The following is a 23,615-nucleotide window of genomic DNA, read 5'->3' on the forward strand; positions in this document are numbered from 1 at the left end:
AAAAAAAAAAAAAAAAAATTGGGGTCCAACTCTCAGAGATTCTAATCCAGTAGGTCTAGAGTTAGGCTCTGGTATCGGAACTCCCAGGCTCTGCGGAGACCATAATTTGGCAGACACTCATCTAGGCAGCTCAGCGGCACACGGACAGCACTTGCTGCTATTGGGGGAGGTAAGATCATCTATGGAAAGAACAGAGGAGGGTGGGGTGGGGGAGGAAGAAGAACCAGTCTAGACCCTTGGGAAACTCCAAGGGGAGAGACTGCTCTGAGACAGGGGTGGACGGCCTGTTTATGGCAAATGGCGCAGAGAGGTCTTGTAGAATGAGGACCGGAAAAGATTCCCGCTCTTTATTGACAAAGAGGTTCTCCACGATCTTAGCAGGAGCTGGAGGGGGACAACAGGTCGTGTTTGCTGAGTGAGTGGGAGGAGACAGACCGTGTAGACATCCTTTGAGCAAGTTTGGCTGCAAAGAAGAAGAGAAGGGAGGTACCTGAAGGGAGTGGGTGGGACCAGGGTTGGGGGGGTAATTTTTTTTTTCATGAAAGTGAGACCTGAACCTGATTAAATGCTAAGAGGAAAGAGAAGTTGAAGAAGGAGGAGAGGAGAGATCATCACGATTTCCTGGGAAAGTGGGAAGGGACAGCATATTGAGAATATTTAGGAAGGATTTGCTCCGGCTTGGCAGGGGGACTCCATCATGACAGGAGGGAGAGAGGAGACGATGAGCGTGTTCTGGCTGTCACTTTGGGCGCTCGCTGGAATCAGCCGGGAAGATTAGAAATGCATGTGCCGTTGCCTGCACTCAGCCCTGAGATTCTACGTGAATCGATCTCTTTGCAGCCTGGGTGTCGGGATTTCAAACAAGCTCTCCCAGATGGCTCCAACGCACCACCAAGCTGCCAAAGGTTTTCCCCTGGGCTAGAGACAGGCCTGCTCAGTGTTCCTGTGGCTTCCTGAGTCACAGCTTGGACAGCACGTCCTTAGAGAAGACGTCCAGGGCCCTCGGTGAGTCAGGCCCCTGGAAGCGTGTTCCTACAGCCCTGCACTCACCACGTCCTTCGCTTGTGATTCTTCCCGAGTGCGTGTGTCCCGGCTAGATCGTAAGCGTGCAGCAGTGGCCGCCGCTGTGCTGTGCACTGCCGAATCCCAGCTGGCAGAAAGTGGACATTCCATCATGTCCCCTGGACAGATGCGTCGACTGGACCGTCACGTGGAAGGGAGGGCGCGGGGTGAAGCAGCAGCGACTAGGGACTCCGTGCGGTTGCTGCGGCGACTGTGTCTGTCCCTGGCTGGGTAGGAGCGTGTGTGTGCGCCGCGTCTCCAGACGAACTCAATGAACAGCCCCCGCGGAGAAGCCCGCGGAATCGCAGCTGTCAGGCAAAGTCGACTGCAGTATACGGTGACAACAGTCGTGAGCATTTCTTGTATCATCGAGCGTAATTATTTTGTTTGTAGTTTAAAGGTGTTTGAAGTTCAGAATTACTTAATTACAAAATCCTGGTTTGTTTCAAAATGAGTTACAGGGACTAGCAAAGGAGCCTTTTCATGAGACTATTTAAAGGAATATATCTCCTTGAAGAAGCATCCCAATTTGCCTGTAGTTTTTGCACCTATATCAGTGAGATAAACTTTGCTTGTAACAATAAATCTGTTATTTCTCCAGCCTTCATCCCATTGTGTGCGACCTCAGACATCCTTATAGTCGCAAGATAGTTGCATGTGTGTGATGCTGGGTCATGATTATATAACCTAGGTGTTTGCAAACTTTTTTGGTAAATATTTTATGTTTTATGGGCTATGCTGAATGAGTTTCACAGCTGCTCAGCCACAGATAATTCCTAAGCAAATGAGCATGGCTATTGTACTGCTCTTATTGCTGTATAGTAAATGACCACAAACTTAGTGGCTTAAAACAACACGCATTTATTATCTTGCAGTTTCTGTGGGCCAGGAGTCAGCCTAACTAGGTCCTCTGCTCAGGGTGTCACAAGGCTGCAGTTGAGGTGTCAGGAAGGACAATCTCATCGGATGCTTGTGGTCCTCTTCCGAACTTTACAGCCTATGGCAGCATGCTGGAGTTGAAGGCTAACCTGTCTGGGATGTAAGACACTAGGAGCCTTTTCTCACAGGCTGCTTCCTATGACCTGGCAGGATCTAACCCTGGACAGACAGACGGCCAAGGTCACTGACCTAAGGGATCTCCCACATAAGGACCTGGGGACGTCTGAGAAGCTGTGCTCACCAAACATAGCCCAGCCCGGTATCTCCTAGTTGCTGCCTGAAGTTGTCTTCTGTGTGCTTACTGATGCGGGCTGCAGCTTCTTTGAATTTATCTGTTCAAGTGCTTGTTTTCCTCAAGCTCCCATCAATCAAAGATCAGCATGCTCTTCACTTTTACTGAAACTGTAATTCTGCTGAAATGAAATTAAAAAAAAAAACTACCGGCCGGGTGCGGCAGCTCACGCCTGTAATCCTAGCTCTCTGGGAGGCCAAGGCGGGCGGATTGTTTGAGCTCAGGAGTTCGAAACCAGCCTGAGCAAGAGCAAGACCCCGTCTCTACTAAAAATAGAAAGAAATTAATTGGACAACTAAAAATATATAGAAAATATTAGCCGGGCATGGTGGCGCATGCCTGTAGTCCCAGCTACTCGGGAGGCTGAGGCAGGAGGATCGCTTGAGCCCAGGAGTTTGAGGTTGCTGTGAGCTAGGATGACGCCACGGCACTCTAGCCCGGGTAACACAGTGAGACTCCGTCTCAAAAAAAAAAAACAAAAAAAACTACCATGGCTTTTCATTATCACAAGGCACAATCATAATTTCAGATATTTGGATTATACATCTAGGCTAATTTTCATGTTGTTTAAATCCAAATTTTCATCAGCAGAAATAAAAAGATTAACAACTGTGAAAAAAACCCATATTCTAGAAGCTCAAGAAAATCATCATAGCATTGGGTGTAACGTTAGATCTTAGAATCATAATATATTTGTCTAACCACAAATGTATGCAACAAATGTTTCAATGTGGCAAGCACTGTTCTAGCACCATACAAATATTAATATATTTAATTTTCATAATAACCTTCTAAAGACACTATTATCATGTCATCCTTGCTGAGGAAACCGAGACACAGAGCACAGTTAACTTGGCCAATATCTCCTGACTGGTTAGTGGCCGAACTGGGGTTTGAACCCCAGTAAGTTTATTCCAGATTCTGTGTTCTCAATCACGAGCCAGGCTACCTCTCCAGCATGTACTGCTAATAAAAAAATCTTTCCTGAATATGCTGACATAATTCATGGTACACAAATAATTAATAAGATATTTTAATGAAAACACTGAAATTAGTGTGAAAATTCTTGAAGACGACATCTCTCCAGGTGACTAACTCGGCCAATTAAATGACTGTCTTTCTTCCGGGCTGAGCCTCAGCAGGCTTGTTGATTATCTCGTCACGGTGTCATCCAACATTTTTATTTTTCATCCAATATTTCTAACGCCAGCTTTGAGATTCTTTTCCTATAATGGCAACATCAAATCTTGGTAGGGATCAGTTGCATGGCACAGATTTGCAACAATTGTATTAATAATTCATCAGATTTTTTCAATTGATATAGAAGTTGTTATTGTGAAATTATTCAAAATTTGTTACGTTTCTATAGAAGGAGTGAAGACACTGAAATAATCATGCGATTTTATCAAAGACAAATTTGGTTCTATTCAAACATAAGATTTCTGATGCACATGCCCGTTCTCAGAAGAATACTAATAATGTTTCAGCCATCACATGCTTAGTTTTTATCAGTTGAAAAAGTTCCGTTGTCAAGACATTTTCCAAAGAAACTAAATCAAAACAAAGCCATTGCAATTTTCCATGACACTTTTTCCAAAATAGAGGGCAGAATATTTCTCCATGTGAATCTTTGCATTTTAATCAGAATTGAAGAGAAGTATAAAAATGTGAATGGTTTTACTCCAAAAATAAAGGAATTTCAGAAGGAAATTGCTAATAATATTAAATATTCATTTTGATGGCAATTTAGCAAAACTGATAAGGGACTAGACATTGAATTATCTACCGTTAGAGGCATATATTGAAAAGCCTTTAATGATTTTGCTTTATTTGAAAAAAACAACAACAAAAAAAACACAATAAAATACTTGTTAAAGGGCCCCGAAAAGGATGATCTGAAGAAAGCATGGAATAATTTCTAGGATATTTTATTTTTTGTTACTATGAAGACTTTTAAAAATGAGATCCTTATCTTGAATTATTACTTAAACGCTTGCTGAGAAGAGAAGAAGAAAACAAAATTCTCTAGAAAGATGTTCATGGAAAATATATTACTATTCCAATATTTCGTACCACCTGGTATGACTCTGGTCCATCAGATCATTTTTGCTAACAACTTTTGGGGATTTGTTTGAACAAATAAAGAACAAATTTTCACTTTACAAGTTGAATTCTACAAATTAGTACAAAAGTGGAAAACCCTGCCATCAGCTTCAAACAGGAACGATGAAAATGACAAGATAAAACGTGTATTAACCCAGAAAATTGTATTAACCCATCTGTAATTTTTTGCAGAATTTTATATTTATTCTTACGTACGTTTACGCTTGTCAATAAAAGGTGATGGTTAAATATGTAACTCATAAAATTAATGTTTTTCTTTTTTTTTTGAGATAGGATCTTGCTATATCACCCAGGCTAGTCTTGAACTCCTGGGCTCAAATGATCCTCCCACCTCAGCCTCCTGAGTAGCTGGGATTACAGGCATGAGCCACCACACCCAGCTCATAAAATTTAATTTTCTAATTTCGGGGGCTTTCTAAAAATAAATTCACAAGTTAAAAGTATAATTTGTCAGAACATGAATTCAAATTTGGAATCTGGAAGTACGGTCACTGTATAAGTGCTCTGGACCAGAAAGAGTGCTCTGATTTGCAAAGAGTGAAGGAAAGAAAGAGTCACAAAGGATGTAAATGAAAGAAAAATGAGGTGTGGTTGATTTGAGAATTAATGGGATCGTCTCTGTCCAGAAGGAAAGCATTGCAGACACGGGTGATTCTTGATAAGGTAGCGATCGCCTACTGTAGTCAAACCCCGAGTACTTCAGCCAGAAACCACTGAGCACCGGCAGGGAGCTATTAGGCGTTGTTAAAGCAATTGAGGCTTCCACCATTATTTGTGTGGCTGGAATTTCACAATCAGAACTTATCACGCTGCATTATGAGGCTTGCTGAAATTCACGAGTGCGGAGGGACAAATAGGCTGGATGTTTACAAACCCGTAAGGCTATCATTTGCGAATTGAACATCAACAGAGAGCAAAAACCCATCATAACGCACATACATTATCTAGGCACCCTGTGTTGGAATAATGCCTATGAGGCTGACATTAGGTAGGAAGAAAAGAAACAAACAGTCGAACAGATCTGGTAGTCAGTGTTTTGGAACAACCACAGGTTTCTGGCTGGGAGGGTGCAAAACACTCCTATTTCCTGAGTACAAAGTTATGAAATGGCTCATTTCTTCATCCAATAAGTAATTATTGAGTGTGTACTATGTGCCCGGCGCTGCTCAGACACGAAGGGTGCACTAGACAAATCACAGGGCTAAGGTCCAGCAGAGGCACAGAGAGAGAGAGAGAAAAATACTATTTTGTGAAAGCCGGATTGACTCTATGTAAAAAAGAAACATAAATTCTATGAAGAAAAGATGTCTAATTATATTGTCACTATTAAACACTATCACGTGTAAATATAGTCAAACTTTTAATTAAAATTTCTTTTGCATGACAGTGATATCTGACTGATTAATTGCATGTACTTCTTTTAAAAAATGTAATATTTAACTTTTGCATAATCCCGGAATTCCATTAATCTAATTTTTCAAGAAAATTTAGGCCATGGTACATGATCCACCAAATTAAAACTGACTTTCAAAAAGATGGATTTAGTATATAATACAACTTAGAAAAATCCCACCTTTGAGGAATACACAAGGAAAGCCCATAGAGTTCCACTTCACATTTTCCTGCAGTTAATAGTGTTTCCAAGGAATCCACAATTTTAAAAATATTTCTAATGTACTGAATTCTAGATGTGTGCATTATATTTCTCAGATGCACCAGGAAAACATTCTAATAGTTTTCTATAAGGGACTAGCCCTGAAAAGCAAATAGCAAAAGCACTTCACACAGTGCTCAGCACATAATAAGTACTTATTAAATATTTATCGACATGAGCAGCCAATTGGGTAAGACAAATTAGCATCACAATAACTAGGGGAAGACCCAGTTTTGTGGAAACGGAAGCTTATAAAATTTGGGAGTCTTCTTTAAAAAAGGAATACAAAAATCATACATATAAAATTAGGCATGAAAGTGAATATCTATTTAGAATGAGAAAGTACATTACTACAAATTATAACATTATTGAAGTACATTGACAAATAAAAATGGAATATATTTACTGAATACAACATGATGTTCTGATATATGTGTAATATATGTTGTAAAATGATTACCATAAACCAGCTAATTAACATATCACCTCATACAGGGTTTTTTGTGTGTGTGGTGTATAATATTTAAAAGGACATGGCCGGACGCAGTGGCTCATACTTCTAATCCCAGTGCTTTGGAAGGCTTAGGTGGGAGGATTGCTTGAGGCCAGGAGTTCAAGACCAGCTTGGGCAACATAGCAAGACCCCGTCTCTACTAAAAATAGAAAAAATTAGCTGGGCGTGGTGGCGCTCACCTGTAGTCTCAGCTACTCCGGAGGCTGAGGCAAGAGGATCACTTGAGCCCAGGAGTTTGAGGTTACAGTGAGCTGTGATGACACCACTGTCCTCCAGCCTGGGCAACAGAGCGAGAATCCTGTCTCTAAAAAATGAAAGTAAATAAAAGGACAATGACAACAAATATTTTTTCAGGCTATGTTTTTGGCTTCCACCAGAATGTTTCATTTCATTATATTTGATCAATAATTTGTAGAAATAAACAAGATGGATCTGAAGTTAAGACATACAAAAGAGGAATGCAAATGCATTTTTCAGAAGGTTGCTGTGTTAGATAGAGCTACATAATTGTGTAATCAAATTTTCATGTTACATACAGTGGCTTTTTAATTTTGCCATCGAGATGCTTGTTTTTCAGGCCATTTTGCTGTTTTGGTGGCAAATTTGCCTGCCATTTCATCTGGAACTGCCAGCCTTCGTCAGAACAAGATGTGTCAGATATGTTAAGACATGATCTAATATGTATTGGGATGCATTAAACATGTGACTTCACACACAAATGTACTCACCACTTATTGCACCGCTATAGGTTTGTAGCCTACAGACACAGGAATTCTATAAAGTCTATTTTGTGAGATTTCCATCAAAAAATAAAAATAGGTATGCTGTGTTTATAATCGCATATACTGCATCATTGAGCATAAAACTGAAGTTGTACGAAACTCCTGTTTTGACTAGACATTGCTGAGAACCGAATCCTCTACTTAAATCGAACATATCTGATAATCGGAAGAATTTTCCACAGACTGGTTTCTGGCATTTGTGGGTTGGTGCCTAATGTTGATGCCGATTGCACAAATGGTGCAATAAATGGCATCCTTCAAGTTTCTTGTTCGGAGCTTTCCAATAACAGGAAATCAGGGCTTATGGGCAACTTGGAGATGGAGGTAGGCTTGTCACCAGGGATTGTATTTTATGATCTTGATTCAGACTCATGCCAAAGAAGGAGGCTGTTTGGAGGGCTCTCATCCTCACGTATCACGCCCCTGGCACTGCTGGCATACTCGGAACCCTCTGGCCCAGACTTGCCAATTCTCCTCCTATCAAGAATGGTTCCTGCCGCCCATTCTTCCGGTCCCTGACGGGGTCCTGTTCCATCCAAAACGCATAGCCTGGGCTTTGGAACACTGCCGCCTCCTGCCCAGAGACTCTGCTGGCTCACTCCAACCTCCAGAGCCAAGCAGTGCAAAGGGAGCCTAAGCCCGCCTCCCAAACTTGGGCAGCATCCTTCTCTTCCTTGTTGGGCACCATTGAGGTTGTGGGATCCCTGTTGGTCAAGACCAGGTGGGGTCATGGGCTTCCTGGTACATCCCGCAACTGCTGTCCTCATCCCCATCCCTAAGGCCGGGGTCTCTGGGAAAGACGGCACGAGACCACCTGGACTCAGGCATCGCCTTCCTGGGGCCCTTCCTGAGCGGCTCCTGCTTTGGTTCCCTCCGACCCAGACCATTTTGTTCTCTCTTCCTGGTTCGTCTTTCTTGCTTGCCTGGTGTAGACCTGGCTCTCCAGCTCCAGACTTCCTGAGTAACACTGACCTGGGGATTCTCTGGGATGTCGATCTCAGTTGCTGCGGCTAGAAATTCTATCCCGTACATACGCTCAACCCAGAGCCTCTGGAAGCTCCGTCAGCACTGCTGTACTTTGTAATCCTCTTTGTAGGAGAGGTTCCTGACAACATGATCAAGCCTCGGATGCCTCTATGGCTTTATTTACCAAACGTTTGGCTATGAACGCAGCAGAAATACATTTTGCACGGTAATTCTGTATGTACACACGCGTGAGTATGCACCCACACACAACATGCATGCAACTGAAACAAAAACACTTGTTGTGATGCGCACAATCTTTGCTATCTGTAGGGATCACTCTGATAACTTTTTCTATACGACTTCATTATAAAATCTGACCAAGACCTACTAAATTCTTTTTATAACTCACTCACGGCTTATGCCCCGGCAGAAACACTGAGAAGGACTCTTCGCCTGTCTGAAGGGCTCTACCCCTGACTCTCTGGGGCCCCCACCATGGCCATAAAGCAGCTCGGAACAGTGAATGCCTGCAGACCGAGTGCGTGGAGAGTTAGGACATCGCAGAGATGGCCACAGCGCTTGGCCTGACTAATTCCTCATTTGCTTCTTGCCCGTGAGTTCCCACGACTTGCCTTCCAGCCCTTGAAGGGCTAGTTTTCCTGGAAAAGGACAGAACAGATCGGGAAGACCACTGCCAGGAAGATGGCTTCCCTGAAAACACGTGCCTCTTGCTTTCTTAGCCTTCTCCTCATTCCTCGCTCCTAACTTTCCCTCTGCTCTGCCCGGCTTCCAGGGAAGAAGCCTTGTCGTCACGCCGCATACTGGCGTTCTCTCTTGTGTCTTTCTCTTCTGCCCGGGGCATGCTTTCTCCTCCTCCTCCTGTAGCCAGTCATTCATCCTTCCAAACGCGCCTCGTCACTCGCCTCTTCAAGGAAGCCTTTCCTGACACCCCCAAAGTCTGGGACAGGTCCCACCCTGCGTGGTCTCGTGACACGACCTCCGCCATGACCCTTGACCCTCTGTGTGGACGCTGGCTGTTAACTCGCTTGAGTTCCCAACAGCTGTGGCAACTTAGAGGAATTACGTCTTTCATCTTCATATTTCAGTGCCTAGTGCACAGTAAACATACAATAGATGTTTGTTGAATGAATAAATGAGATTTATTGACTTTTTTGGCATCAAACTATTCCAGACTCTAGTGATCTCAAATCAATCATCATATTCTGCACAGACTGAATATCAATCCTTTGTCATTGCTTCGAGTGAAAAAAATCTTCTGAGACTATGATGTGCAGCTGTAAGACAACAAATCTGATTCTATAATAAGCCGTACATAAGTATCAGTCTCATTATTTTATAATCGTCCTTCACAAATGAAAATTTGAAATGACTGAGTTGCAGTCAGTCTTGAACACATGCTTCAAGACTTATAACCTTGTTTCCCACTATAAAACGAATAGTTTCAGTTGAAAATGTTGGAAAGAAACAGGCTGATTTAGAGAAGATTTGCAGATAATATTTGATTTCATTTCTGTGAAAAACTTTACCTGGTTTGTTCCTATGTTTTAATCTTCAAGTTTTACTTTTCAGTGGAATCTATAGCTGTATCCTCTGAGACTCTTACTGTTGACAGAAACCTGCTGCATACAGAAGACTTTACATAATTTATTCACTTCCACAAAATTTTATTGAATATTTTCAATTCTAATTGTGCCAATACTCTGATCAGGTCGTGAGGGTGAAGGTGTTTGTATTCAATATTTTTTGTTCCCTATTCATTCATTTCTTTATCCAATAAATACTGTGAAGGTTTCACGTAAGTTCGTAAGTCACTCTTCTAACTACCACAGAAGGAAAAAGATCGATATGTTCCTGATTTCATAGAAATTATAATTTAGTTAGGGAGATAAGATACACAGGTATGACATATTGAACATCAACACTGAAGGTTTTTTTTGTTTATTTTTTTTTTTTTTTGAGACAGAGTCTCACTCTGTTGCCTGGGCTAGAGTGCTGTGGCGTCAGCCTAGCTCGCAGCAGCCTCAAACTCCTGGGCTCAAGCGATCCTCCTGCCTCAGCCTCCCGAGTAGCTGGGACTACAGGCATGTGCCACCATGCCCAGCTAATTTTTTCTATTTTTAGTTGTTTGGCTAATTTCTTTCTATTTATAGTAGAGACGGGGTCTCGCTCTTGCTCAGGCTGGTCTCGAACTGGCTGAGCTCAAGCGATCCTCCTGTCTCGGCCTCCCAGAGTGCTGGGATTACAGGCGTGAGCCACCAGGCTTGGCCTCAACACAGAAGTTTAATAGCAACATGAGCCAGTAATATGAGGAGCATCTGATGATGAAGTCACATCCTCCATGGCTCTCCCTGGATGTCTCGGTTTGCCCTCACAGGAAGCCAGGATACACTAGAAAAAAAGAGGTTTCAGACACAGCCTAGTGTTTGAAGACAGGGGCAAGATACGGGGCTTCTGACTTCAATTGCTTCATCTTCTTGAAAGAAGCCAGAGGGAAAAAAATTTACCTAAGGAAGAGCAAATATAAGAATTACATCTGACTTCTTTTCAGAAACCATTCAAGCAAGAAAAGAGTGAAGTGAAATATTTAATGAATTGAGGAAAAACATCCCAACAACCTAGAATTCTGTATCTTACAAAATTATCCTTCAAAAATAAAGAAGAAATAAAGATTTTTTTTCTCAGATAAGCAAAAATTGAGGGAGTTTATTGCCAGTATGCCTTTGCAAGAAATTGTTAAAAGTTCTTCAGTGGGAAGGAAAATTACGTAGGTCAGAAACTTTGAGGCACATAAAGAAAGTAAAAGTATCACAGAATGAATAAAGGGAAGGTAAATGAAAACATTTATTTTTCTTGGCTGTGTGTGGTGGCTCATGCCTGTAATCCCAGCACTTTGGGAGGCTGAGGCAGGAGGATCACTTGAGACCAGGAGTTGGAGATCAGCCTGGGCAACATAGTGAGACCCTGTCTCTAAGAAAAAAAATTAGCCAGACATGGTGGCACACACCTGTAGTCCCAGCTACTCAGGAGGCTGAGGTAGAAGGCTCATTTGAGCTGAGAAGTTCAAGTTTACAATGAGCTATTATTATTGGGCCACTGTACTCCAGCCTGGAGAACAGAGTGAGACCCTGTCTCTTAATAAGAATCAAAACCAAAAAACATTTATTTTTCTTATTCTTAATTGATATAACAGATAACAGTTTGTTCAAGATAATAATTACAACAATGTATTTGATTATGTATGCTTATGTGTGTGTGTATATATATACTTATGTATAAGTGAAATGATGGCCAGCAATGATATAAGGGACGGGAGGGAGGAATTAGGAATATTTTGTTATTATAGGGTACTTGCACTACTTGTGAAATGCTATATGAGACTTCAAAAAGTTTGCAGAAAAATGGAATTGAAAGATTAAAATAAAAAATATAAACTTTATTTCTCAACATAAGCTCCATCAAGTTCAAGACACTTTAAAAGTGATGATAATGAGCCATTTGGTCCATCCCTAAAGAACTGAGGGTTCTGGGAATTTAACCACGTCAGTGTAGTCTTTTTTACAAAATTGATTTTTCAAGATTAGGAAACAAAAAGAAGTCAGAAGATGTTAAATCAGGACTTTAAGGTGGATGCCTAATGATTTTTATCAAAACTCTCACAAAATTGCCCCTGTTTGACAAGAGGAATGAGCAGGAGCATCGTTGTGGAGAAGGACTCTTGGTGATGCTTTCCTGGGTATTTTTCTGCGAAAGCTTTGCCTAACTCTCTAAAAACACTCTCATAATAAGCAGATGTTATCATTCTTTGGCCCTCCAGAAAGTCAATAATGCCTTGAGCATCCCAAAAAACTGTTGCTATGACCTTTGCTCTTAACTGGTCCACCTCTCGGTAGCCATCGCTTTGGTTGTGCTTTGTGTTCAGGATTGTACTGGCAAAGCCGTGTTCATCTCCTGTTACAATTCTTTGAAGAAATGCTTTAGGATCTTGATCCCACTGGTTTAAAATTTTCATTGAAAGCTCTGCCCTTGTCTGCAGCTGATCTGGGTGCAACGGTTTGGGCACCCATGGAGTGGAAAGTTTGCTCAACTTTAATTTTCCAGTCAGAATTGTGTAGGCTGAGCCAGTTGAGATGTCTGTGGTGTTAGCTCTTGTTTCTGCTGTTAATCATCAGCCTTCTTCAGTTAGGGCATGAGCAAGATTAATTTTTTTCTTGCAAAATGATGTGGATGTTCTGCTGCTGCAGGCTTCATCTTCAACATTATCTCGCTTTTTCTTAAGTGAGTTATCTATTTGTAAACTGCCGGTTTCTTTGCTTCATTGACCTCATAAATTTTCATAAAGCATAAGTGATTGTACCATTCTTCCACCCAAACTTCACCATAAATTTGGTGTTTGTTCTTGCTTCAAGTTTAGCAGAATTCACATTGCTGTGATAGGGGCTCTTTCCAAACAGATGTCTATCATTCTTAGTGTCTCAAACTAGATCCTGTTCAGGCATGTGATAGAAAGTTAGTATGAGTTTATTTTGGTGCAAAAAAAATTTGAAATACATGCATAGTTTTTTCCATAATACATATTTTCCATGAACATTTGAAGACCCCTCATAGTGTTATTTGAACATAGCGAATATATATTATAAGCTCTAGGACCTCTTAAGTATATATAGTCTTTTCAAAAATAGTGCTGGTACAATTGGATATCCACGTGCAAAAAAATGAATCTAGACACAGACGTTACATCCTTCACAAAAATTATCTCAAAATAGATCATTGAGCTAAATGTAAAATGAAAAACTATAGAACCCCTAGAAAATAACGTAGGAGAAAACTTAGATAACCTTGAATATGGAGATGACTTTTTAGATATAACACCAAAGGCACAATCCATGGAAAAAAGAATTGATGTTATACTGCATTAAAATTAAAAACTTCTGCTCTTCAAAAAACAATGTCAAGGCCGGGCGACGTGGCTCACGCCTGTAATCCTAGCTCTCTGGGAGGCCGAGGCAGGCGGATTGTTTGAGCTCAGGAGTTCAAAACCAGCCTGAGCAAGAGCGAGACCCCGTCTCTACTAAAATTAGAAAGAAATTAATTGGACAACTAAAAATACATAGAAAAAATTAGCTGGGCATGGTGGCGCATGCCTGTAGTCCCAGCTACTTGGGAGGCTGAGGCAGGAGGATCGCTTGAGCCCAGGAGTTTGAGGTTGCTGTGAGCTAGGCTGATGCCATGGCACTCTAGCCTGGGCAAAAGAGTGAGACTCTGTCTCAAAAAAAAAAAAAATTATGCCTGCTACAATTTCTTTAGGGTTAATTCGTGGAAGTAGATTTGCTGGAACAAAAAACACTTGGTTTAAAAAGATTTCTGATACACGTTGCAAATTGCCCTTCAGTATAAGACACAGGTCCTTAATTATATACAATTTTTCACTTCAAAACCTTGATTCAGGTCTGCAAAAATGAAATCCATGTATCTCAGCTACGATCAAGGCAACTTTCCATTTTCATAGGGAAGGAGGAAAATGGTGGGAGAGAAAGTGAGCCACAGAGGAGCCCCTGCACTGGGAGGTAGTGAACAAACACCTCCTAGCAGCGCTGGCCTCGGAGCAGCGTGAAGTGCTGAAATGTGCCCCCCGCACCCCCAGTGTCCCGGCCCCCTCCCTTCCAGCCCCTTCTGCCCTCCCCTGACTGCATCATCACTCTCGTCCCAAGGGGACTGGCACTCATTAAGGCATTTGTTAATAATAGATAATGACGATTAGAACGTTACCTCCAAGGAATTTTTAAATTTTCAGGCTTTGCAAGATCCAAAAGTAGGTATTCCTGATGTTGAGGATTTGGGGGTGATGGAGATCTGCCACCTGCACAGTTGCGCCACGTAGGTGACCCCCGATTCCCTCCAAGGCCAGATATGTTGTGGGTACTTCCTAGATAAGATGCTGGGCCTCTTGGTTTCTGGGTGAGACATTGGTTTGGTATTTGTGTCTCTCCTCATGCAGCACAGAGCTAGAGCGATACAGCCCTTTTCTCAAAGTGCGGTCCCTAGTCCTTCCGTTCAGAATCACCCGAGGAGCTTTGGTTTAAAATAGAGATGCGTACCCCATAATATGCTGAAATAAATAAATAAATAAATAAAATAAAATAAAATAGAGATGCCCGGTCCTTCTGCATACCTGCATTTTACCAGTTCCCTTGGGTAATTCTTATGGATATTAAGCAGACTCCTCAAAAGTTTTTACGGGTGCTGAAGTTTAAGAACCAGAGCTATGGGGCAGTAGCTCCAAACCCACCCTGGCTGTGGGTGGGAATTAACTGGGCACTTTTTAAGCTTCCAAGAGATTCTGGTCTTAGTGGTCTGGGGTAGGTGCAGGTATTGATATATTTTAAATTTTCTCAGGTTATTCTAATGCATAGCTGAGAACTAAAACCTTTCACCCCTGCTGAGAACTGAAATCGCCTTAGCCCCACATACATTACTCTCCACATTAACACGACTTTGCTAATTCTGCCATCCCTATTAGCATGATTTACTTTTCAGGGATTTTTTTTTTTTTTTTTTGCCAGGGCAAATGGCTTGATCATTGCAAGAACTTCCCAAAACACACAACTCTTCAATAAAAAGCATCTGCAGATAGTTTGTGCCCTAAGAGTCTTTGAATCCTGCACCTCAAAATCCTTGCCTTGCTGTTTGCATTAATCCTGAGCTGTTACATCATGATCCTTACCAGACACTAACCCCACTTTCGAAGGCTGATTTTCATCAAATTTCCAATTGTCCATAAATTCTGACCTCACTGTCCCCCATCTCAGACACTATGACCAAAGCGTTGTCAGATGCTGCTTTTCCTTAGCAGGGAAAGTGATAGACTCAGTTTGTCTTAGCGACATTGTTACTGATGATATTTGGTAGCCAAAAGAATCTGACATACTGGGGTTGAGAACCACTGATACATTAGAGAGAATGCTGAAGTTGATGTCAGGTGGCTGTAAAGGAAAATAAAGACTGCAGGACCCCCCACCCGCACCCCAACTCCTAATGCAAAAGGCAAGATCAAGCCTGGAGGCTGAGTCATGCAACACCCCCTTCCAAATGAAAAGCTGTTGCTAACGTTACACATTAACCAGATCCCCAGGAAAGGTACAAGGCCTCGGGCGTCTAGCAAGGAGTCCCCCACACATCATGCACCAGGAAATTCCTTGCCCGCCTCCCATAAACAAAGACGTGCACACTGTAACTTCAGGTCTGTAGGCTAAAACTAAAGTCTATTGGATACCACCGCGATGGTGTTGATTTTAAGTTTCTCTTCCCGGGGACAGAACAGAGACAAGATCGATCCCTCCTCCACCCACCCAGAGACATCTGCCTAATTGACTCTTCCTTTACTCCCTTTTTCTCTTCAAACATCTTGTGGAAAATGTAGACTTACTGAGCACTGGTTACAGCCTCACCAGAATGCAGCCATGTGCCTCACCGCCTACCCCCTCCTCCTGTTTCTCTCCGTGCTTCCTCCCCCCTTAAATACTGAGTTCCCACGTCCCTATTGGGAGATTGCCGGGTCGCTGATGCTTCTGCGGTTTGTGCTTTTCCCAGTGCATACTAAAACTTTGGCTTGATAAGCCTCCAGTGATTGAGATCTTTGCCTCAGTCACTTGTTTTGGGTTGTCGTGGCTTATTATTATTATTAGTAGTAGTAGTAGTAGTAGTAGTTGTGGCTCTATGGTTTAACTAGGTGATCTTGATCAAGTTATTATTAATAATACTTAACCTCTTTGATCCTTTGTTTCTTCTGTAAAAATAAGAGTTTATGACCCCTCCCCTGTTCCTCAAGACCTGCAACCTAGAAAATTCTTTCTAAATGTACGGCAATGCATATAAACCAACAATCATAGCTTACGTTTATTGAGCACCTACTACAGGGTCAGAAAATGCATGGCTCTTGGACCACAACCCCCTTCCTGGTGCCCACAGCAGACAGTGCTACTTAAGTGCAGGGGGCCTGATGGCCTCTGGTTCCTTCTTGACCAGCACTCTAATCACCGGTGATGGGTTCTGGTTGGCACTCTTGCTAAAACCTATCTGTTATCCTGCCTGGCCACTGTAGGGGCAAGGAGAATTGAAGGTTTGAGTCTAAGTCTGTTGAAGTGAACTGACTATAGACAGATGAATAGGAAAGGAGGTATACAAATTTATTAGTGTGTACCCGGACACAAGAGTCCTGAAAATACGAGACTCAAAGGAAAGCCAGATGGCTAAAATTATACCATGCAGAAAGAAGCAGAGCTCAGAGCAGGCTGCAGGTTATGGAACAGAGAGAGGATGGTGAGCAAGGGCTGTCTTGCTATGCAGATGAAAATCTCTCAGGTAACCTCAGAGCCACCCTCAGAAAGAAGAGATGACAGCGTGGGGTACAAGTTTCTCTGCCAGATTTTTAAACGTGTCGGGTCTTCTTTTCCCGTGAGTTCATCTTTGCTAGATCCAGATAAGGAAGATAGGATGGTCTCAGAGGAAGCCTGTTTGCACCACTGTTTACTTCACGAATGTAGATTTCTCTACAGATGCAAATTCTCCCCAGAAGACAACTTTTCAGAGCTATTTCTGTCTGCAGTCCCTGAATAGCCGTAACAGAATATGCCAAAGATATATCTTTTGGGTTGCAAAGTTTGGTTTTTTTCCCAACTACCTGCCAGGCACTGTGTAGGTACCTTATTAAGTTTCCTTTATTTACTCTTCACTGCAACCAAATATGGCTGCTTTTATTGTCCTCATTTCCATGATAAGGAAACTAAGGCTCAGAGAAGTCAAGTCACATGCATTTAGTGCACAGCAAGGTTCATTCTGAATCCAGGTTCTCTCCACATAGCACACCTCATTCATGCCATGACCATCGATTGATTATGTGCACAGGTGCCAAGCTCCCTGATACAAAACAGGTGAAGACGGTTGTGCTTTTACCTCACCTGCGTGGTTGGCGGCCTTGATGTTAGTGAGGCAAAATTTTACCTTTACCCTCTTAGGGGCTTTTGGCTGGGCCTAAGAATTAAACTGACATAAGACAGATTAACAGGAGAAAAGCAAACAAATTGATTTAACGTAAGTTTTACTTGTGATGGGAGCCCTCGTCAGGAAATGAAGACCCAAAGAAGCGGGAAAGCGTTTATGTCAGGTTGAGCAAAGAAATGCAATTTTGGAAAAGTAACTAAACTGTGTGGAGGAGGCTAAAGGAAGATAAGAATGATTTTAACAAGGTCTGTTTGCACAGAATTTTTTTGGTCTCAACTTCCTGTTCCTGATGATGTGGAAAACCAAAATATGCCGCCCCAAAATATACTTTTTGGGGCATATTTTCCGTTGGTTATTCAGAGAAACTGCAGACAGAAATATCTCTGGAAAACTATCCTTTCATTAAAAAAAAGAAAAAAAAGTGACATCTCCCCAAATTGGTAAAGCAAACAGGAGATGCAGGCAGAGGCCTTCTGTGTGGTCCTTTTATCGAGATCTAGGAAAGGTGAAGTCACAGGAAAGAAGACATAGGTCTGACAGGGAAGCTTTAGCATGGGCTACCGTCTCTTCTCTCTGAGGGCTGCTGCCTGAGACACTTCGTTTTTGTAACAAGACGGTCTTCACTCAACACCTGTTTCCTCTTCGTCCTTCCCATACCCTGCCGCCCCTCCCCGCAGGGGCTCCGGGCTCTTACTTTCTGTACGGTGTGAAACCTTCAGTCGTCTGGCCCTTCTTTGAGTTTTCATATTTCGTATGAATCCCGTGCTTATACATATAATGCATTTTTATGCGTTTTCTCTTGTTAATCTGTCTATTGTCAGTTTGTTTTATAGACTCAAATGATCAAGCCTTCAGAGGGGTGGGAAGGAAGATTCTCTTATCATTGTAGGGACAATGATAAGAATGTTACTTTCCTCCTGGTATATGCAAAACATCTTCCATATGAGGGATTTATCTTCTGCTTTCAGGAAGAAAAAGGGGAGGGTCAGAACATCCTTCTTGCACTTGTTGTTTTTTTAAGTGCCCTTAGCTCAAAACACTGCATATGCCAAAGTGGCATATTTTGGGGTGGCGTATTCCGCCATTCTTCAATGACTGTCTGCGGAAATCCTGGAGGGACTATGTTTCCTGAATTCACAGATTAAACTCCTGAATAAACACAGAATAAAGTCCCTCAGTAAACAAGAAAAGCAGGTGGGGATACCGGCCATAAGCTCTCACCCCTCTTACTGGGAGGTTTGCTAATTCTCAGGGCTACAAATCCACAGGATGATGTCCTTGTAGGAGAGGGTCTTCCTTCACTTGTCTCATAGGGCGTGACTATAATAGAGAAAATGAGCATCTGCCCTGAACAGCCAAGATAACCTTGAAGGGAATAAATGAACATGCATATTGATGGAGCAATCTGAGTACATATTGATTCTTCGTAGCTGTTGTCTGGATTCTTAGCTCATATAATAGGTGGTAGGGGTTTTATAAAAAAAAAGAATACGTTTTAAAAAATACCCAACCATCCCTTGGGGGATCTTGTTATTTTTGTTTACAAATACTCAATTGATGGGCAATGCAGCATGGCCCATGGCTTTGTGGTTATTGATTTACAGGCATGATTAACAGAGCTCAAAACCTATAGGTGACTCCAAGACAATGCTGAGCAGAGAGCAAACATGATTTCCTATTGGGAAACTGATACTGCAAAGAGGAATTCTCCTAATGGGTGTTGGAAAGGAACCATGTTGATTTTTCTTCTGGGCAGAGGGGGATACAGTTGGAAAATTTCTATTTCACCCTAACCTGCATTAAGTGCAAACACCAGGAGTAAGAGTGAGTATGATGGTTTGTGGGATTCGGCTTCTATTTCTATTCAATCAGCAGCAATTGTTAAGTCACTTGCGTTTATCTAACGCGCAGTTAAATAAATGTGTTTATTCAATAAACACATTTAAATAAATGAATGTACTCTCAAAATAGCCTTCCAAGATCTTCTTTCCTTCTGTCACTGTCATGTCATGAGGGAGACAGTGAAGTCATATTCTTGGCTTTGAGAACAGAAGGAGGCAGAGGGTCAGTTGGTGGAATCCAGGGGAATGGACACGCAGTCATATTGCAAGCAAAGCATCCACTCATCCATACATCCCTCATACTAATACATTGCTGAGTGCTCTCGCTGTGTTTGTATCTGGAGCTGCAAAGATAAACAAAACACAAGTCCCTGCCTCAACAGCTCACAGTCTTCTAGGGAAGAAGGGAAGGCAGCCATGCAAGCACAGGTGGGCATCCTTATCATCCAAATCTAGTCTTTAAAAAAATGTTGGATTGCATATTTTCAGATCAGGGAACCTGTACTCTATTGTTTTAAATCAGAAAAATAATGTGTCTGCATCCCATCCAAAAATCTCAACCAATTTCTTAAAGAATCTTTGAACATACTGTAACCACCTATACAACTAGCCACCAAAGATTTCTGGTTTAACATATATATTAAAATATATATACATATAAAACATTTTAAACACCAATTGTCTAATTTTTTAGCACTTAATGAACTCCTAATGGTTTTACAGTATTTGAAGAGCATTGGAGATGAAGCAAGTTTTACTTCTGTTGCAAAGAACATGGCCTCAATGCTTCCCGCTTTGATTGCGGCTGTCTGTTGACTGTACACCATGTTTCTCTAGCCTGCAAAGATATCACGTCATGTCCAGTGAAGATTTTATGAACTAACAACACTTTCAGAATTTTTCTGCATTTACTCATGCCTAGAAAAAGTGGATGGAGATATGTACATGGCCAAGTTTGGTTTTTTGTGTGTTCACCTTTCTCAATACACTTTGTCACTTCTCAAGTATGGACTTTTCCAGGTATCTTACATTCGCTTTCTCTGATACATTTTTGGTAGACATTTTCACTTCACATAGTGGGATATCTGACAGTGATAAGGCATGGTATGAAAGAAAATAAAATTTTGAGATAGGGTCTTTTTGGGAGAACAGCTGACATATGACCGCAGGCCACCATGCTCTTTCTTGCCTGCATTTGCGTGCAGCTTAAATATGTAGATTTATTTTGATGGCTTTCTGCTTTGGATAGAGACCGTTGGGTGAAAAATTTTGCAAACATTTATAGCAAATGTTTATAAGTCGAGTCCTCATATGACAAAGGATACTCATACTTGCAAGAGGTGTGGGTATAAGGTGATATAGTCACAAAGAGTGATGACTTCTGCCTAGCAAGGTCAAGGAAGATGGCCCAGAAGGGAGGGGGGAGCAAAGAAGAGCAGCAGGATGACAGTTCTTGAGATAGGCCTGGCAGACAGGGGGAGCGGAGGGCATTTTAGGCAGAGAGAAGAACGTGTGCAAAGTCAGAGAGGCAAAACACCCATCATATTGTGTTCAGGGAACTGAAAGCAGTTCCTTATGGCCAAAGTGTAAGGAGCAAGGAAGAGGAGACAAAGAGAGAGAGGCATAAGCCTGACAGCGAAGGGCCTTATTTGGACTTTATTCTGGAAGACACGGAACATAACTGAAGGCCTGTAAGCAAGAGCATGTTCGCATCTCTTGAAGTTTAGAAAACTACTCCAGCAACGAAACAGGAACAGGATCTGAAGACAGAGACTAGGGGCCAGAAATGACCAGGACGGGAGCAAGGGCAGCTGCAGTGATGACAAGAGGATGGGGTGGACCGGAGAGAGGGCTCCGAGGCGGGACTGATGCAAGTTCACGCTCTCTGTGATAGACAGCAGCTCTCCTGATCCCAGCGTCAGAGATTAGGAAATCAAGATCAGGGGTTGTGTCTGTTTCATTTAGTGTTGCCCAAATCTAACACAGTTCTTGGCAGACACTCGACGCGTGGCAAATGGATAAATTCTGCTGTTTAGCCAGCACACCTTCAGGCAGGTGCTGAGTAAATGAGACAAGTAATGAATCAGTGAATGAGTTAATAAATCAAATGACTACTACCCAGGTAGGGTCTGATGGTCCTCCAAATATTCAGATTTTTCTTTAATTTCTATCACTTTCACCGTTGTACGGCAAGCAAAAGTCTCACTCCGAATACTGCAATAGACTCCTGATTTTGTAGCCTCCTGATTTTGTAGCCTCTGTTCCGTTGCCTAAGGTCCCAAAGCTAGCACGGTCTTCAAGGGGGGTCTTCTGACTCTGTTCGGGATGGTCTTGACCTCAGCAGAGCCTCAGCCACTCAACTTTTTCCGTCTCTCTCTCCCCGATGGAAATAATGATCCTTATTCATCCACCTCACACGGATGTTGGACAGATTGATTAGTTAATGTTCAAAAATTGCTTCGAGGCTGAAAAGTGCCGATTATTATTATTATGTTGTCTAAGAGAAATTCCCTGCCTTTTAAAGGGAGCCGCAGAATGGGCACTGACATTTAATTTTAATGCTCTGCATCTCACAGGTGGAATATTTATTTACCAATAAAGAAAAATATTTCCACATAGAATGAGCTCCTCGAAGCTCATTCATCTGCGTCTAAGAGATGGGACCAAATTTCCATCATGGAATGCAACTGGGGAACAAAGTTAAGGTCGGTATCTAGGCCTTATGTCAGCAAAGGGTTTGCCCTCTTATCCAGAGGCACTGATAATGAAAAATGGTTTTGCCTTTTGTCAGCCAAATGTCACCTCAAATGCTACTGACATCAACCTAACTCATTTACAGAGTATTGGAGCTATACTGTATATATAACTTTTTTTCCTCCCAGCACACTTTGAACTTATCGCTTTTTACCTTGGCTGAGAGTAAGCAGTGGTGGTTTCGGAGCACCTTTTTTCATTTGTTTGTTTCCTTACAGAGGTAGGCATATCCTCAGAAAAGTATGGAATAACAAGAAAAACAACCTAGCGATATTTTGAATTTCCCTTTTTTTTTTCTTTTTGGTGTGGGGCTTGATATAAAGTCAGGGAAGTTATCAGCAAAGTTTCAACGACATTTAAATAATGGGGAGGAGGAACACTTAATCTGAAGTGTGGGAATGTAGGATTGATGCTGGTGGCTTGATATTCCAATCCTGATTTGCTGCTAGTTTTCCTCAGCAACTCGGGCTTTTAGTGTGATTTATGCCTAAACTTTTAGAGTAAAATTTACGAACTGCATTAAGTGCTAAGGAAGAAGCATAAAAAATCAGTAATTTGAGAGTCTGGAGGAGCGGGGTGCTGGGTACAAACAGGCTAAATGGAAATAATAGGCTAATAGATGCCTCCGAGAAAAGCGAATGGCTTTCTGACACCCAGAAAACGGAGCTTTGGGAAATTCTTTAATTATCGTCTAATTGGCGGGGCGAGATGGCGCTGTTTGAAATCAGGGGGTGTCGTTCTGAAACGAAGCGAGGGGCGGCGGGGGGATGGGGGACGGATGGCGGGGTCACGGGGCCGGGGTCACGGGCCGTCGGAGCGCGGTGCCCGCGGGGCAGGAGGGGGCGCGAGACCCGCGGTGCGGACGGCCGAGCCGGCTCCGTCTCGGTGGCGTCGCTGCGTTGTCCCCGTGCCCGTCTGGGACCCGCTTCCCGAGACGACGAACGTCCGGCGTGGGGCCGGGACAGCCCGCGGTGGGCCTGTCACTCCGCGCCCCCGTTCCCGGGCTGCTCCGTGACTGTCCCCGCTGTGCGCCGCGTCCTCTCCCTCCTACGCTGAGATTTCCCAGGATGCCTCTGGCAGCCATGGCGTCTCCCCGGAAGGGGCCGTGCATGAACGCTTTTCCTCCTGCCTTTTTCTTTAGCGGAGAGCACATGCTCTGGCCACCCGGACTCCTACTTCCTTTGCTACCTAAGAGCGCCGGGAGGCCGGGCAGGGGACGGGCGGGGGCCCGGTTGTCGGAGTTTAACCTTTAACCTTTGACCTTCTGCACAACCCTCTGTGGTCGACGCCATCTTCCCTTCTGAACGATGAAGAAACTGGGGCTCAGGGAGCACCGGGAGCCGACCGAAGGTTCACAGTGAGTTTTGGAGCAGCCGCGCACCCTTCCGCCCCTCAGTATTCCGGGTTGTTCGTTATCGTCACCAATTCCTGCAGCGTTTGGATTCCCCGGCATGGCGGGGAGCCGTGATCTGAGGACGGGTGTCACGGGAGCTGTCGGGGGTCTCAGTGCAGGAAACCTGGTAGCTCGGGGCAAGGCGAACCCCTGCCCCAGTCCCGGAGGCGTTGGAGAAGGAGCCACAGTGAGGTGACATCGTGGGTCTGGGAGGAAGGTGGGGAGGGCGCCCTTCTGCATAACCCTGCAGGTGGGCCGGGGACAGGGATCAGATGT

This window comes from Propithecus coquereli, unplaced genomic scaffold (genome assembly GCF_000956105.1).
Source record: "Propithecus coquereli isolate 6110/MARCELLA unplaced genomic scaffold, Pcoq_1.0 Scaffold288, whole genome shotgun sequence".
Taxonomy (NCBI): Eukaryota; Metazoa; Chordata; class Mammalia; order Primates; family Indriidae; genus Propithecus; species Propithecus coquereli.